A 17,135-nucleotide genomic window follows, 5' to 3' on the forward strand; every position below is an offset into this window, starting at 1 on the left:
TTCCGTTTGCCGAATAACTGAGGTCATACCTGACTGTGTAAGCAGTGAATTGCTAACCTCTTTGACTTTATATCAGCACAGCCAGAAATTGCCTCTTGTGAAGAAGGTGATTCCCTCCCTCTCCTCCCCCATTCTTGCAAAGAAAGACTTACTGTGTTTTATAGAAACATTAGGCAGGAACCCACCTTTAGAATAATGATGTGTCGAAAAGAGAGAAAGAGGGAAAAAAAAGAAAAAAAGGAAAAAGAACTGGCATGGGCTATATTGAACTGTCAGACCTTTGCTGACAAGGCAGTACCGTTGTGAGAGGGAGCAGTGGCAGGAGGTGGAAGGGGATGATAAAGGATATGGAAGCAGGAAGGAGTGTGGGTAAAAGCAGGGCACTAACGTAGCCTGTTAATAAAAACCGGTGTGTGACAATAAGGTAATGACATAGGTTTTTCAGCAGGGCTGGTGGGAATCAGATTCATTACTTTTCAGTTCTATCATGGAAAGAGGATGAAGAAATGGCCAGTTTTCTGTTCTGGCCCTCTTGGTTGGGGAAGAAATCAGACCCAAAGGGATTTATTAACGTTTTCCAATAAAATTGCCTTTCTCTGCTTCCGGCACAGTGCTAGGCACTATGGCAGATATAAAAGATCCTTCTCACACTTTGTGCTCCAGCCACACAAACTTACTTTCTATTCCCTCAACCTAGTTTTCCATCTTCTGCTTCTAATACCGTTTTACAGACTGGCTTCCAGGCGTAGAATATGATTTCTCTGCAGTTCTATCTCTGAGAATCAATAGCAACTTTGTATTAGCCTGGGCAAGTCACTTAACTGCAATTGCCTTGCCCCCCCAAAAAAATTAGGGGATTGGTCTTGACACTAGCTATCAGTTAAGATTTGTAAACATTTTGCCTATGTTAGCTCACTGGATCCTCACCACCACCCTGTAGGCTAGAAATTTATCTTTATTTCCATTTTACAGATGGAAAAATAAAGTTGAGAGGTTAAGTTACTTGCCTAGGACCACACAAGTAGGAAGTGGCTGAGTTAATGAAATAAGGAAACAGCAATTTATTAATTCCAGACACTGTGCTGAGCACTTTACAAGTATTTCCTCTTGGACCAGCTTGGTGGCTCAGTGGATAGAGCACCAGCCCTGAAGTCAGGAGGACCAGAGTTCAAATCTGGTCTCAGATACTTAAACATTTCCTGGCTGTGTGACCCTGGGCAAGTCACTTAACCCCAATTGTCTCAGGAAGGAAAACAAGTATCTCCTTTGATTCTAAGGACTCTGAGAGATCCATTTACAGGTAAGGAAACAGAGGCTGAAAGAGGTTAAATGACTTACTCATGCAAGGTTCAGAGCAGTTCTCTTCAGGGGGGGCAGTCTGGCTGGAGGGAATAAGCATTTATATAGCATCTATAGTGCCAAGCACTGTGTTATTCTTTTTTTTTTTTTTTTTAAACAAGTAATACATTTCACTTAGTCCTCATAACAACTCTAAAAGGTACATCAGTCGTATTACCCACATTGTGAAGATGTGGGAGCTAAGGAGTACAGCAGTGAAGTGACTAGCCCAGATTCATAAGTCCATGAGTGTCTGAGACTAGATTAGATTCTGGGTCTGGGTCCAGAGCTCTGTTCACTGCCGCCCAGTGCCTCCAGTTACATAATCCACACCTCATCCATTTGTTCTATGGGAGAATAACAGTGAAGGTGACAGCTGATAAAGTACACCAACAATTTGCGAATGCAGCCTTCTTGACCTTTGGGAAGCTTTGGAGGAAATGGGGAAACTTCCTCCCATTGCTTTGTATTTTGCCATCGGGCCCCACTGAGGCTAGGTGTGGATATAGAATCCCAGAGTCTAAAGGGAATTTAGAAAGAAACTCCTCCAATGTCTACTTGAGGATGAATCAATGGCCCTTCCCATGGCTTCCAGATGGGATTGATTTCCAAAGGTCACTTGTAATCAAAATCCTGCAGTTTGCATACTTCTGCAGGTATTCCAGGCGCAGAGTAATTTTCTGAGACCCTAATTTAAACCTCCATTTTTCCATCTGCCTGGTGGAGTGATCCCTTGATTTCATCACCACCCTCCTAGAACTATCCCCAACCACACTGGCTCTGAGGAGGCTCCACAGATGGCAAGAGAAGCTCTCAGCTTCCCAGGAGCCCTCATGCTCAGTCACCCATGTGGAAGGGAGGCTATCCTACTGTGGCATGTGCCCGCCCTAGGGAAAGACAGAGGTGAGCTGTCTTCAGTAAATTTTCATCAAAGATGGCAGCCTCGAAGTCCTGGATTTATGATCGCTTTTCATCTCGGCTGAAATGTTGCTGGCTTGGAGCGCACCCCTCTTCCCTGACCTGCATGATTTATACATCTATAGCCAGCTGCTGTGAACCCCTGAAGGCAGAGGCCAAGCTGCAGTATTTCCAATTGCCTCATCCTTCACAAACGCATCCAAGTTCCCCGGTGCTATAATAAGAAGCTCATTTGCTGGAAAAAAAAAAAAAAAAAGTCTTATCTCATGGAGCACCTCTCTCCTCCTCCCCCCACCCCTTCTCCCTCTTGCTCTCTCTTTGTTATACAAAATCTGTTACATAGCTCCCAAAGCCCTGTTGGATATAAGCCTGTCTCCCACTCTCTTTTCCCTCCTGAGAATTGTGGTTTTCTTTAATGAAGCTTTCACTGATAGATTTGGAAGAGAGTCAAGGACCAATGAAGTTGAAGGGTCCCTTGGGAAAATTGCCTCTGATTCACACAGGCACAGCCCTCTTTCCACCCCCTCTGAGTATGTATGTGCCCTTTCTCCCTTCCACAGCTGGGATGCATCAAATATAAACTCGCTGGAGCCTCAGAGAAAGGTGTAATCTTCACAGCCCCTGTTCGCCTGAAAAGGATGTTTTTGTTTAATGCATCCTGCTGTTCATTTGCAGCTGGATTCAGTTCCAGCCTGCTGGGAAAGCTGTCTCTGTTTCATGGACAGCTGGAAAGCGTTCACCACATAGGAAATGCTACCGATCTCTCTCAAGCTCCCTCCTCTCCCAGAATATGTCCCTTCGGTTAGAATGAATGGCTGAAGGTGCTGGGTTTATGGAAATGACCCTCCTAGCAGAAGACATTTCTATTTACTGGCAGCTAGAGAGCTCAAAGGCTTCTAGTTAACATCTATTTATTTGGCTAAGGGATCTTAAGGAACAATCAGATCTAGATGTCCCTCTGTTAGCCAGGTCTTCCAGAGAGCAACAAAGAGGGTAGCTGCCCAAATGTTGCAGAGACTAAAGATACTTTTAGTTTCCTGATGTAATTTGAGGGATGAGCAGCAACCTGCCCCTCTACCACCCACAACATCTCCTCCCCACAGTATTGGGATTTACACCTCCTGGGACAGATTAGGTAGATTTGGCTCCTAGAACTTAGAAATCTCAAGAACATTTGCAGAAAAGTAGATTCTATCCACTTTGGAGACATTTGTGTTCAATATAGTCCATGCAGATGTGCTTTGTAGGGTTGTTCTATGATATTTTTTTACCTTTCCATTTTACCACCCCTCTTTGAACTAGGTTATAATATTTTTCTTTTTTTTTACCCAAAGGATACAAACTCATATTTGCCAAAGTTCCATATTGCAAAACAGAGGAAATCTAATCATAATACATAACCGAAGCAGATACTTCAGGCTGCAAAGAGACTTTGAGGACATGAATTATGTAGGTGGTCTCTCTACATTGATCAGATCAACTGGATAATTGGCATATTTTCATTTCCAGTATTTAGCTTGAAATATGCCCATGCAGATCCACATCCCTCTACTCCCTTATCTTTTGCCCTAGGAAGAACAATTTATACTCTCTGCCCTCCCCAAGTGATAGTGTCAGTGTCAGAAAGGGAAAAAAAAGAGCTTTGACTTATACAGAACTTCCTTTATGATCTATTTTCACAGGCTTTTGCTGTTCTAAAATGAAAATGTTCTAAATTGGAAAGAATAAAAAAGAGGCAGACATCCAGATTGGTAAGGAGGCAAGAGGAAGCAGTAAAATATAGATAAGTACTTGCATGGGGTGGAGGAAAGAGAAAGAGGGAGAGAGAGAGAGAGAAAGAGAGAGAGAAAGAGAGAGAGAGAGAGGGAGGGAGACAGAGAGAGAGACAGAGAGAGACAGAGAGAGAGGAGAGAGAGAGAGAGAAAGAGAGAGACACAGAAAGACAGAGAGACAGAGAGAGACAGAGAGGGAGAGCGGACAGAGACAGAGAGACAGAGAGAGTTGGGGAGCTCATGGAAGGTTTAATACAAGTGCTGAGCTGGAACTTGTTGGATAGAAATATGTGGAACAGAGGGAGAAAGCAGCTTGTGCAAACCCAAAGTAAATTTATTTATGGGAGATATAAAAGGATAGATCTCTGACTTTATCCCCTTCTCTTCCCTTCCTCTCCACCACTTGTCTCTGTATCACAATCACAGTAAAACGCATTTGGAGTTCATTGCCATGTTGGGAATTCCTAGGTTTCAATGGGAAGCCATCCTGATCCCCCCCCCCCCAACCAGTGACTTAGCTTCACATCTTTTCACTGTTCACTCCTGATACAAAATTCCTACATCCTTCTGTATGTGCATGTGTACATATTTATAAAGCTGATTTTGTTTTCCGATAAAACCTGAGGATTTAGTTCAATTAAGCCTCAAAGGCTTATTTCCGCAAAGCTTAGCTTGCTTATGGTTAACTTTGAAAAAAAAAAAAAGTGCTTTAAGCACTTGACAAGTATTCTGTCATTTGATTATTATAACAATTGTGTGAGGTAGTTAATAAAAAACTTAACAGCAGAAACCCTTTAGGGTCTCTTTTATGTAATAAAGGGGTCTCTGTACTCTGGACCCAGACATATGGTTGGTTTAGTCTTGGGGAAGCTTGAATCCTAATATTAGAGATTAGGCATCTTTTTTTCTCGCAATTTTCAACTCACTAACCAGAACCAGAAACAATTCCAAATTGATGCTCTAGAGTCAAATTTACTTATAACTTAGACTGCAGCTCATGTTAACTGTTTCTTCCAATAGAGGGAAGTAAAGAGGTATTCAGTGTTGAACATGAATTACATATGGGGCAGGACATTTATTCCTACACAAAGGAAATAGGATGCAAAATATCATGACAGATGTTGATGGGATGACTTTAAAAAGCATTCAACAACTTACACATATTATGCTAGAATCTGTTGTGACTGATACTTAAACCTTATCAGAACATAAACTATGTATAGAACTGCTAATTAGGCATTTTACATTTTACCATGACCCTTCTCTGTCCAACAACTTACAGTTCTGCTTAAGCAGCCAGATTTGGCCCATCTTCCCCAAGAGTACCAGAGCAGATTCCTAAGACTTCTCAGCTGTGAATATTGAGCTTCCACTCAATTGGACCCAGGACCTCTAAATGTCTCATGGTCATAAGATCACCCATCATCAAGGCTAGATATATACATCTGCTAATAAATATTCATCTATAAGATGAATAAAGATGAAAAGATAGCCTGGAACCCGGACAGAACCTCACTCAATTGAGCCACCTTGTTGTTCATTCATTTCAGTTGTGTCCAATTTTTTGTAATCCTATTTGGAGTTTTCTTGGCAAGCAAATTAGAGTAGTGTGCTATTTCCATCTTCAGCTTTATTTATGAATGGGGAAACTGAGGCAAATAAGGTTAGATGATTTACCCAGGGTCACATAGCTAGTTAAGTGTCTAAGGTCAGATATGAACTCAGGAAGGTGAGCTTTTCTGATTCCAGGACTAGCACTCTATTCACAGCACCACCTAGATAAATAGCCTTGCTAGCTGCCATATGATTAAGATTGATATGGTGCTGGGCTAGACAAGGAAAGAGTTTCCCCATTTCTCAGAGCTGATATCAGAGCAACATGAAACCATCTGGAGTGACAAAACAAAATCAGTTAGATGAAGTGATAGCTGAGGAAAGGTCTTAAGAAAAAGGTGGCTATTGAACAGAGCTTTAAGGAAAATTAGAGATCCTAAGAGATCAAAAAAGGCTTAAGTGAGAAGATATGGATTCCAACAGTTCTCAGTTTTTTTTTTAATCTTAAAACCAAGAAGTGTAAACTCTTTTTTTTTTTGATTGAAACTTTTTATTTTCAAAATGTATGCATAGATAATTTTTTTAAAATTCACCTTTGCAACACCTTGTATTCCAATTTTTTTCTCTTCTCTTCTTTCCACCCCCTCCACAGGTGGGAAGTAATCCAATATGTTAAACATGTGCAATTGTTCTATACATATTTCCACAATTATCATGGTACACAAAAAAAATCAGATTAAAAAAGGAAAAAAAGAGAAAGAAAATAAAATGCAAGCAAACAACAATAAAAAGGTGATCCACACACAGTCTCCATGATCTTCTCTCTGAGTGCGGATGATTCTCTCCATCACAAGACTATTGGAACTGTCTTAAATCAACTCATTGTTGAAAAAAGCCACCTCCATCAGAATTAGTTATTGTATAATCTTGTTGTTGCTGTGTACAATGTTCTCCTGATCTATTTACTTAGCATCAGTTCATGCAAGTCTCTCCATGTCTCTCTGAAATCATTCTGCTGATCTTTTCTTATAGAACAATAATGTTCCATTACATTCATATACGATAACTTATTCAGCCAAGTGATGGGCATCCACTGAGTTTCCAGTTTCTTGCCACTATAAAAAGAGCTGCTACAAACAGGAGTGTAAACTCTTAAAATAATAAAAGATACCAAAGAGTTTTTGTTTGGGAGGAATATATCTATTAATATTTGCCACTTTAAATTTTTTAAATTTAATTTTATAATTATAACTTTTTTTATAGTACATATGCATGGGTAATTTTTTACAACATTATCTCTTGTACTCACTTCTGTTCTGAATTTTCCCCTCCTTCCCTCTACTCCCTCCCTTAGATGGAAGGCAGTCCCATACATGTTAAATATGTTATAGTATATCCTAGATACAATATATGTGTGCAGAACCGATTTTTTTGGTTCCACAGGAAAAATTGGATTCAGAAGGCAAAAATAACCTGGGAAGAAAAACAAAAATGCAAACAATTTACACTCATTTCCCAGTGTTCCTTCTCTGGGTGTAGCTGATTCTGTCCATCATTGATCAATTGTAACCTAATTAGATCTTCTCTTTGTTGAAGATATCCACGTCCATCAGAATACATCCTCATAACAGTATTGTTGTTGAAGTGTATATTGATCTCCTGGTTCTGCTCATTTCACTCAGCATCAGTTCATGTAAGTCTCTCCAGGCCTTTCTGAAATCATCCTGCTTTTCTTACAGAACAATAATATTCCATAACCTTCATATACCATAATTTACCCAACCATTCTCCAATTGATGGTCATCCATTCATTTTCCAGTTTCTAGCCACTACAAAAAGGGCTGCCACAAACAGTTTTTTGCCACTTTAAAATTAAAATATATTAGTATTATGAAAATAATTTTGACATCATGGATTCTCTGAAAAATGGCTAAGGGATGCCTGAGATTCCCTGATTGATACTTTGTGAACTGCTGAATTACACCAGATCTTAAGATTTCTTCCAACTTATGGGATTTCCATCTTTAAATACTTAACATTATTTCCTCCATTATTCACTCCCTGTTCCTCTCAGGGCCTCAGTTTTTCCATTTCTAAAATGAGCAAGATTAAGTTAGATTGCTTTCAATGTACCTTCCATCCTTCTTTCATCATTTCCTGATAGTCTGTATGGCTCTTTCCAACTTTACCTCTCTTCATCCTACTTTGATTCTTTCAAGCTTCTAGAAGACACATAAACAACAGTAGAATATGAGTAGATAGCAAAGCCATTGTCCAGTGTAGTATAAATGGACTTCTATGGTACCTGCCTGGTCAAAAAAAGGTCCCTTCTTCTGGAGGGTTCTGCAGTGTAACAAGCAAATGAAAACAGAACATTCCCTGGATTTCGTGTAAATCAAATGAGATAATGGGTATAGAAAGTGGTATATACATGTAAATTGATCTATTGCTTTAAAATAAATTTTATTAGTGTCTTTTATTTTTACATTGCCAGAATTTCTCCCAGTAGCCTTCCTTCATCCTTTTCTACAGAGCCATCACATATAACAAATAATTGACCTATTACTGTTGCTAAATAGGGGAAAGAATTGGTTCTGATGTACAGTTGAAGGTTTTGCTTAGGGGTAACAAAAGAAATGACCAATAAATATGAGAAAGCCAGAGCTCTCCTTCTCTAGAGAGAAGTGGTGCAGTTCTCTATCATCTTTTCAATGGCTCAAGTTGGAAATCTTTGAGTCTCCTTTATATATATACACACACTGGCTTTTCCTGTTGAATATAAATTCTCTAAGGACAGAGATAATTTCATTATGTCTGAATCCCCAATATCTAGCATAATATCTCTTATAAGATAGACACTTAATAGATACTTGTTGATTGATTAATTGATTCTAGTTCTGTTACTAATGTAGGATGTTGGGAAAGTCATTTAGACTCTTTGAACTTGGAAAGACTTACATGAAATAATGAAAAGTAAAATAGGAAGAACCAACAGTGTTATACATAGTAACAAAAATATTGTCTTAAGAACAACTTTAAATGACTAATTTATTTGAATATCATAAATACTCAAATCAACTGCAAAGGACCTATGCAGGAAAAAGCTATCTACCTCCAGAGAAAAAACCAGTAAATAGAAATGTATATTATATGTTTATATTTGTGCCTGTGTATATGTTTATATATATATACATATAGATATAGATATATATTTTTGTGTTTAATAGTAACCTTCTTTAGGGCATGATGGGGAGTGAAGAGAGGAAAAAATTTAAAATACTCAGTACAGAACAGAAATAAAGCTTAGAATAAAAGACAGAAGAGCAGGGTAGCAAAAGCTGATGAATGAAAGTATACATAGAATAAATTTTCATATATATACATACACATATACATATATGTGTATATATCTCGATATATGGATGGGGAGGAGAAGAAAAAAGAAAAAAAAGAAATTTACAAGATAATTTTGTTGTATATTTTAAAGGGATGGCAAGTCATACATAGCAGATTTGCAGTTTCATATTCAATCATCTTTTCTATTGTAGTAAATTATGTAAATGCTCCTTTTATTCCATAAGAAAAATTTAAAGAAGGAAAACAGGGTAGCTTTGAAAAGGATGAGCAGTACTTATTATATAGTTTTCCATAAAAAAGTAAACAATGAGAAATGGAAATTCATGTTTTTATATGAATCCTCTTTTTTATCATGCTATATTTGTGGAAATGGCCTCTTTTTTTGAGACTTTTTGTATTTGTGTTCAAAATGAATAACAAAAACTAAAAAAATTAGTTCTCTGGGCCTCAGGTCACTCATGTGTGTAAAGTGAGAGTGTAAGACTGGTCCCTTCTTGTTCTAAATTTCTGTTGCTTTAATCTTTTAACTTTTTCTTAATGTCCCAACTTCCTACCAACATTCAAGTCCTGCCATTTCATCCCTTGTTGGGAGGACAAGCAAATCATGAAACTGAAGCTAGAAATGATCATGGACATAATTTAATCCAACACTTAATTTTTCAGATGAAGAAACAGGCTGAAAAAAATTGAATAAAGTTCCTACGATCCTATAGGTAATGAATAGTAGAAGTTTTCTGACTTCAAATATGGTATTCTTATTTTTATTGCCTCCTCTCCCTTTTCCTCCAATTACAATTTCCCTCACTTAAGTTTGAGTTGTTATCGCTTCTTCCTTTCTATGGTAATAGTCTGCTATTCTCTCAGGTTCCAGACCATCACCTCTACAAGTCATTTATTCTAATTCATACAAGAAAGGCATTCCTATTATAACAAGTCCAACACATGGTCATGTAATCTCTGAAGATTATCTACAAAACTCACTATGTGGTATAGGTACCTTATTTCACTTGGAAATGCTTATAAGAAGTCTTTCAAGGCATCAGGTATAATTTTGTATCTTTGCAACTACCACCCATTGCTGGTTCTGCTGCCCAGGACAAAGAGAAAAAGTCTAATACTTTTTGTTTTTTATTTTTTTAATTAATTTTATAATTATAAGTTTTTGACAGTATATATGCATGAGTAATTTTTTAAATAACATTATCCTTTGTATTCATTTTTCCAAATTTTCCCTTCCCTCCCTCTACTCCCTCCCTTACATGACAGGCAATCCCATACATTTTACATGTGTTACAGTATCATCTAGATACAATATATGTGTGTAAATCCAATTTTCTTGTTGTGCATTAAGTATTGGATTCCGAAGGTATAAGTAACCTGGGTAGATAGACAGTAGTGCTAACAATTTATATTCACTTCCCAGTGTTCCTTCTCTGGGTGTAGTTGTTTCTGTCCATCATTGATCAACTGGAAGTGAGTTAGATCTTCTTTATGTTGAAGATATCCACTTCCATCAGAATACGTCCTCATACAGTATTATTGTTGAAGTGTACAGCGATCTTCTGGTTCTATTCATTTCACTCAGCATCAGTTCATGTAAGTCTCTCCAAACCTCTCTGTATTCCTCCTGCTGGTCATTTATTACAGAGCAATAATATTCCATAACCTTCATATACCATAATTTAACCAACCATTCTCCAATTGATGGACATCCATTCATTTTTCCAGCTTCTAGCCACTACAAAAAGAGCTGCCACAAACATTTTGGCACATACAGGTCCCTTTCCCTTCTTTAAGATCTCTTAGGGATATAAGCCCAGTAGTAGCACTGCTGGATCAAAGGGTATGCACAGTTTGATAACTTATTGGGCATAATTCCAGATTGCTCTCCAGAATGGCCGGACTCTTTCACAACTCCACCAACAATGTATTAGTGCCCCAGTTTTCCCACATCCCCTCCAACATTCATCATCTGTCATCTTAGCCAATCTGACAGGTGTGTAGTGATATCTCAGAGTTGTCTTAATTTGCATTTCTCTGATCAGTAGTGATTTGGAACACTTTCATATGAGTGGATATAGTTTCACTAATACTTTTTCCATAAGACAGTCTTTCAAAACTGGAATATACCTATCTATTAGCACTAAACTCCTCTGAAGCTGAAGTGAAAATATTTTGTAAACTTTAAGGAGCTACATTGATATCAGCTATCTCAATTCTCATAAAACACTTTTGGCATGTTCAAATATCATCTTTATTTTAACAAAATAAAACATTAAATGTATTGCTCAAGGTTAATTTATACCCCTACTAAATTATGGAGCTAGATGGTCCATTTGTTATTGAACCTAGGCACAATAGCTAATCACACCATCACCAACAGCTTTGGAAATGCTTTGCTTTTTGGAAGTATAGGAGTTTATTATCTTCTTTGAATTTGATCTTTTTATGTTCAATCCAATGCTTTAATCTTTCAAGACCTCTTGGACCTCAAATGTCATATATAATGGTTAAATCTCAGCTTTGTTTCACGAACATGCCATCTATGTGTTTTTCTAAATCACAGCAACATGATGTAGTTTTGGGATAAATAAGCACAGATCCTTGAGGAGCTCTACTAGAGACCAGACAATTTGACATTGAATCTGGCCAGCCATTAAAATATTCTGCATTCATCTAATTCTATTATTGTCTAATCCACATTTCACATCTTTTTTTTTTGCAAGAAAATATGAAATGCTTTCTCTAATGTTTTGCTAAACTCAATATAAACTATATCCATGACATTACATTGCTCAACTAGTTTAATAACTTTGCCAGGAAAAGAAATGTTTAGTATTTAATGATCTGTTTTTTATGAAGTCCTGCTGAGCTTCCTTTTCTAGTTATCCACTAACCCTCTCTTTAATAATCTATTCTAGAATTTCTTCCAAGAATAGAAATTCAGCTCAGTTGTTTTTACTTGGTAAAGTCTGTTCTATTCATTTTTAAAAATCAGATTTGCCCTTTTCCAGCCCACCATTCAATAAAGAGTTACCTCTTTTCTCAGCAATATTTAAGTCACTTCACTGCTGAACTTTAATTTACCTTTGCAATCTCATTTCACATTATTTCACATTACTCCTGTCCATGCATTCTGCATGTCAAACCAACTGGACTTCTCACTGTTTCCTGATTGTATTCTGCACTCTTCCACCTCTATGAATTCTCAAGAGAATGCTAAATGCCTTGGAATTTTCTTCTTTCAAGGCCCCTATCAGTCTCTATCTCTTCCATGAAGGCTTTGTTAATGCCCTTGATCCCAATAAAAAGTAATCTTTCTCACTTCATTTTTTTTTTCTGAGGTAACTGAAATTAAGTGACTTGCCCAGGGTCACATAGCCAGGAAGTGTTAGGTGTCTGAGGTCACATTTGAACTCAGGTCCTCCTGACTTCAGGACTCGTGCTCTATCCACTATACCAACGAGGTACCCCATCTCAGATTTTCTTAAAGTACTTTGTCACACAGAAAGCACAAAATGGAAATAGTAATCACAAAACAATTTATTTGAATGATGTAAAAGTTGGAAAAAGGTATCCAAAAAAGAGAGATGAATATTCCCCAATTCCTTTTACAGAAAGATATATGGGGTAGGGAGGGAAATGTGGATCTATGATATGGAACATTGTAGACATTGCCAGATTTTTTTGATTTATTTATTAGGTTTGCTGATTTTCCCCTTTTTTCTACTTTTTCTATTTTTCATCTTAACACATAGGGAAGTATAAATGGAGATATTTAGGCAATTTAAAAATAAAAATACCAAATTCTTTAAAAAGACTTTGTCTAGACTTCTCTCTTTGTTTTATCCTATTCCATTTTGTATCATATTGCCACCTTAAAAATGCTCTGGGCAGAATTAGTGCATAATAGATATTTGTTTTTTACTTGTAGCACTTGAAATATTACTGACTTAGGCATCAGAACATTTGGTCTCTAGCCCCATCATTGCTATTCATTAGCCTCATGATTGCAAGTAAATCACCTCACTTTCCTGAGCTTCAATTTTCCCAGTGATAAAAAAATGAACACAAATATCTATCTTTCCCTCTCCTGCCTACTTTGTAGAGGTTATGAGAAATACATGAAAAAGTGTATCTATATGTATGTTTGTGTATATATGTGTGTACTTGATAGATTTTAACAACTTGCCTAAATGTAAGGGATTAATAACAGTGCACTCAGTCCACTTAGTATTTTTTTAGCTAAAGTCCTTTCATCCAACAAATGTTGATTGATTCATCATCAAAAGGTGATAGGCTGTTAGGTTTTAAAGAAATACTATGGGGTTATAATACTCAGTATCTTATTGAATCAGAGATTTCTTCCTATAGCATTGTGGACAGACAATCACCCAAATTCTATTCGAATAGTTCAAGTGATCAAAAGCATACTATCTCATGATGCAGCCAAATCCATTACTGGGTATCAGGAAGTCAGTTTTTATGCTTAGTCAAATCTTCTTCCTCATCATTTCTAAACCTTTCTTTCCTAGGAGGTTATAGAGAGCAAATCAACTCTCTGGGTCATATAATAGCAACTGAAATAAATAAAATCAGGCATCGTGTCCCTATAAAGTCTTTTCTTCTTCAGGGTAAATGTTCCCAGAATCCTTAATGGCTTCTTGGATGCAATTGTTTCTAGACATCTCACTGTTATGAGAGGAGATTACTTAGTGCTCCTCTTCAGCTAGCATAGCATTGTGGGTTTCCTTTGAGGGTCTTAAATTATCCCAGGTTACACCCCATAGTCCAAATTCTCTTTTTTCATATTATATCACCACAGAACACTTAGGAAAGACTTATATACTCATAGAACTACAGATTTAGAATTTAGGCACTTTAAGTATAATCTAATCTAACCCATCAAATTACAAATGAGGAAAGAAAGGCACTGAGAAATAAAATGATGGTTGGTGGTAATTTGGGATTTGAATCCAAATCTTTTGGTGTCAGATCCAAATTATTCTCCAGTATTTCATACCAGTTTTATTCTTATTTAGAGCTTGGTAACAGAATAATTCAATGTTATTTAGTAATTATTTATTAAGCACCTACTTATATAAAACATGGTGTTTGCTCCTAAAGCATAACAATGAATTAGAGTGACTTGTCCACTAGCTGTCATTAAGGGTCACCTGAAGGGTACCTCCATTCTCCACCTGCTGTGGAATTGTCCAGCTAATCTGAAGTGAACTCTTATAAGGAGATGTAGGAGTAAGAAGTACTAAGGTAAAAAGAAAATAATAATAATAGCTAGCATTTATATGGCACTTATGATGTGCCAGGCACTGTGCTTAACATTTTACAAATATTTATCCTGTCAACTGGCAATCAGAACTTTATAAAACTTATGTGAAAACCATGTTTATTACAAGAGAAACGAACATGCATGTGGAATCCAAACAGAGGTTTGCATATTTTTGACAGTACAACAAAGGAGGGAGGAGAAAACAAAAATCTCTACCAAGAAGGGTGTGGCATGGAAGGGGGAAAGCTAGGATTAAAAGTGGGGAAAGGACAGAGGGGAGAAGCAAAGTCATGGCAAACGCTTCCTTCTCCATGGGAAACTGCTAGATGAAGACAGGATATTCTGCTTTTCTACAATGGTCCCAGCTGCAAGGCAGTTTCTTAAGCTAATGTAGACTGACTGGCACCTATCTTGACTTCCAACAATATGCAGGGAGTCCAGTTTGGGATGCAAACAACAAATTGTTTCAGCTTAGGAATAGCTTCATCCTTATCCCCTTTAGGGCTTCCTACATAGTCTGGGTTCAGTATTTCTAGAAAATATGACAACTCAAAAAACAAGTTCAGGGGGCCCCTTAATATCCCTTAACAATCCTACTACAACCCTGGGAAGTGAGCGCTCTTATCCTCAATTTACAATCACCAACTCAGGTAAATAGAGGTTAATATGTATCCCAGGATTAATATGTATCCAAGGCCAGATTTGAGTTTAGCTTTTCCTGACTTCAGACCCAGTGTACTATTCATTGCACTACTGAGCAGCCTAGGTTGAAGATAAGACAGAATTTAGGAATTAAAAAGTGGATAGAATGACAGATGTAGCCTGTGAATAATATGCAGTCCTTTTGGGGTTATGTAGTCATTAGCATTTTCCCTTTCCTGATAATATCAGAACTCATTAAGAGTGTGAAATACTCAGGAACTTTCTGCTTATGAAAATTATTCTTTGTGTAGCAATGGGTGGGGGAAGAGAATGTGAGGGGCTCTCCTATAGAAGGAATGCAAAAGAACCTGGGGATTCTAGCAGTTGGGATGGGACAGAGAGAGCCTCCATCTAATGTTGAGAGCTGCTGACATTGACTTTGGGATGTTACCCTTTTGTGTTCGTCTGACAGACACATTTTGCACTCTATCTTCCCTGAAGATGGATAATTGCTTTAATATCTTCACTCAGTTGGAGATGTAGGACTCATGATCCTAATTACCTGTGACTTACAAGTTGGGAGTGTAGGAAGAGATGCTTTGGGATGTTAATTGCACAAGATATATTTGAGACTGTCTTTCCCTTGTTAGTTTCTTGATATCATAATGATTAAAAGATCTACTTTTTTTTCAAGTTCTTGCTACAATATGGAGTCATGTGACAACTTTTGTCTTAAAGTAGAGAGAGATTCAGAGGTTGGAAGCTCCGGAAAATTAACTTGAGCAGATTTGAATGCACAGTCTCAGTTTAGCAGGCACTGTTACAAATAAGAAATAATCCAGTCTCTGCCCTAAAGAAACTTAAAGGTAGGGTTGAATTTGTGTTTGACAATTGCACACACATAGCTATAATACAGTTAGGACTTATAAGTACCTGGGAAAAAATGTGAACATAGCAGAACGATAGAATTCCTAGAGAAAAGGGTCACTTGTAGCTGGTAGGATCAAGTAGAGATTCATAAAAGAGGTAGGTAGCATCTGTACTGGGCCTTGACGGAATAATAATGGTGTCTACTTTTACAAAGACTTAGCCATTGCTCTTGATGACAATGGGTAAAGGACAAATGGACAAAGGGAAAAGTATCAGGAGCTCTACTACAGAGGGAATTTAGGGAAAGCAGAGTTGGTCAGGCATGGGAAAATGCTCATTCTCTGAGAACATTTAAGTATGCCAAGTGGATAGAACTACAAATCTGATGCCCTTTTGCTTACCTCAGTAACAATAGAGGACCAAATTATGGTAATTTAAAGTCTGCAAAGTACTTTAAATTTAGTCTTACTTAAGTCTCATAACAACTGGCAGGTAGGTTCTTTGGTATTATTAAACATAATTTAAAGGCTTGACTGGTACCTCTCTGAAACTCTGAATTTCAGAACAGTTCTCAGTCTGTATTAGTAGAAGAAATTTCCTGGTGAAAACACAAAAATAAATAAATCAATTTATGGAACAGAAAACTGAGGCTTGGTTATTGTTAAAACAACTTAAGGGTATCATAGATTTAGAGGCATCAATCTATCTCATTTTATAGATGAGGAAACTGAGTCCCAAATATGTTAAATAATTTCCTCAAGCTCACATAGGGAATACATGATCCTTGAAGGAATTCGAGTGAAGCCGTTCCTGTTTCAGGCACTGTGTTAAGCACTAGGAATGCAAATACAGGTAGAAAGAGAATCCCACCATTAAGGAATTCATATCCTGGTAGAGCAAGGTGACATATAAAATGGAAGCAAAAAATGTGGCAAAGTAGGGAAAAGGGAGTGAAGGTACCCTGCATGGGGCATTATAAACAAAAGTCCAAAGCAGCCCAAAGAGAAATGAAAATATATATGGGCATTCTCTTTTAAATGAAGGTTCTGGGAGGAGAAAGTCCATCTCAGGGAAAGGCCACAGTGCGGGAAATTATTTTGGATGGGAGAAGTCCAGTGATAGAGTGAGCTAGCAAGATGAAGTTTGTATTTTGTTATTATTTGTTGTTTTTACTATTGTTGTTTTAAGTAGGACTGTAGAGTTAGGAGTGCAGTTTATGGAGGAATAAAGATTCATGGGTGGTTCCCCTGTACTATGCAGAATCACAAGGCCAATAAGAAAGATTTCCAGACCTACCTGCCTTCAAATCTAATGTTCTTTTCACTAAACAGTTGGTCCTCTCCACCAGGTAGGTGCAGGCCATGTTTGGACCACATTTCTTGGCAACCCCTTAA

The sequence above is a fragment of the Sminthopsis crassicaudata genome, chromosome 2, assembly GCF_048593235.1.
Source record: "Sminthopsis crassicaudata isolate SCR6 chromosome 2, ASM4859323v1, whole genome shotgun sequence".
NCBI lineage: Eukaryota > Metazoa > Chordata > Mammalia > Dasyuromorphia > Dasyuridae > Sminthopsis > Sminthopsis crassicaudata.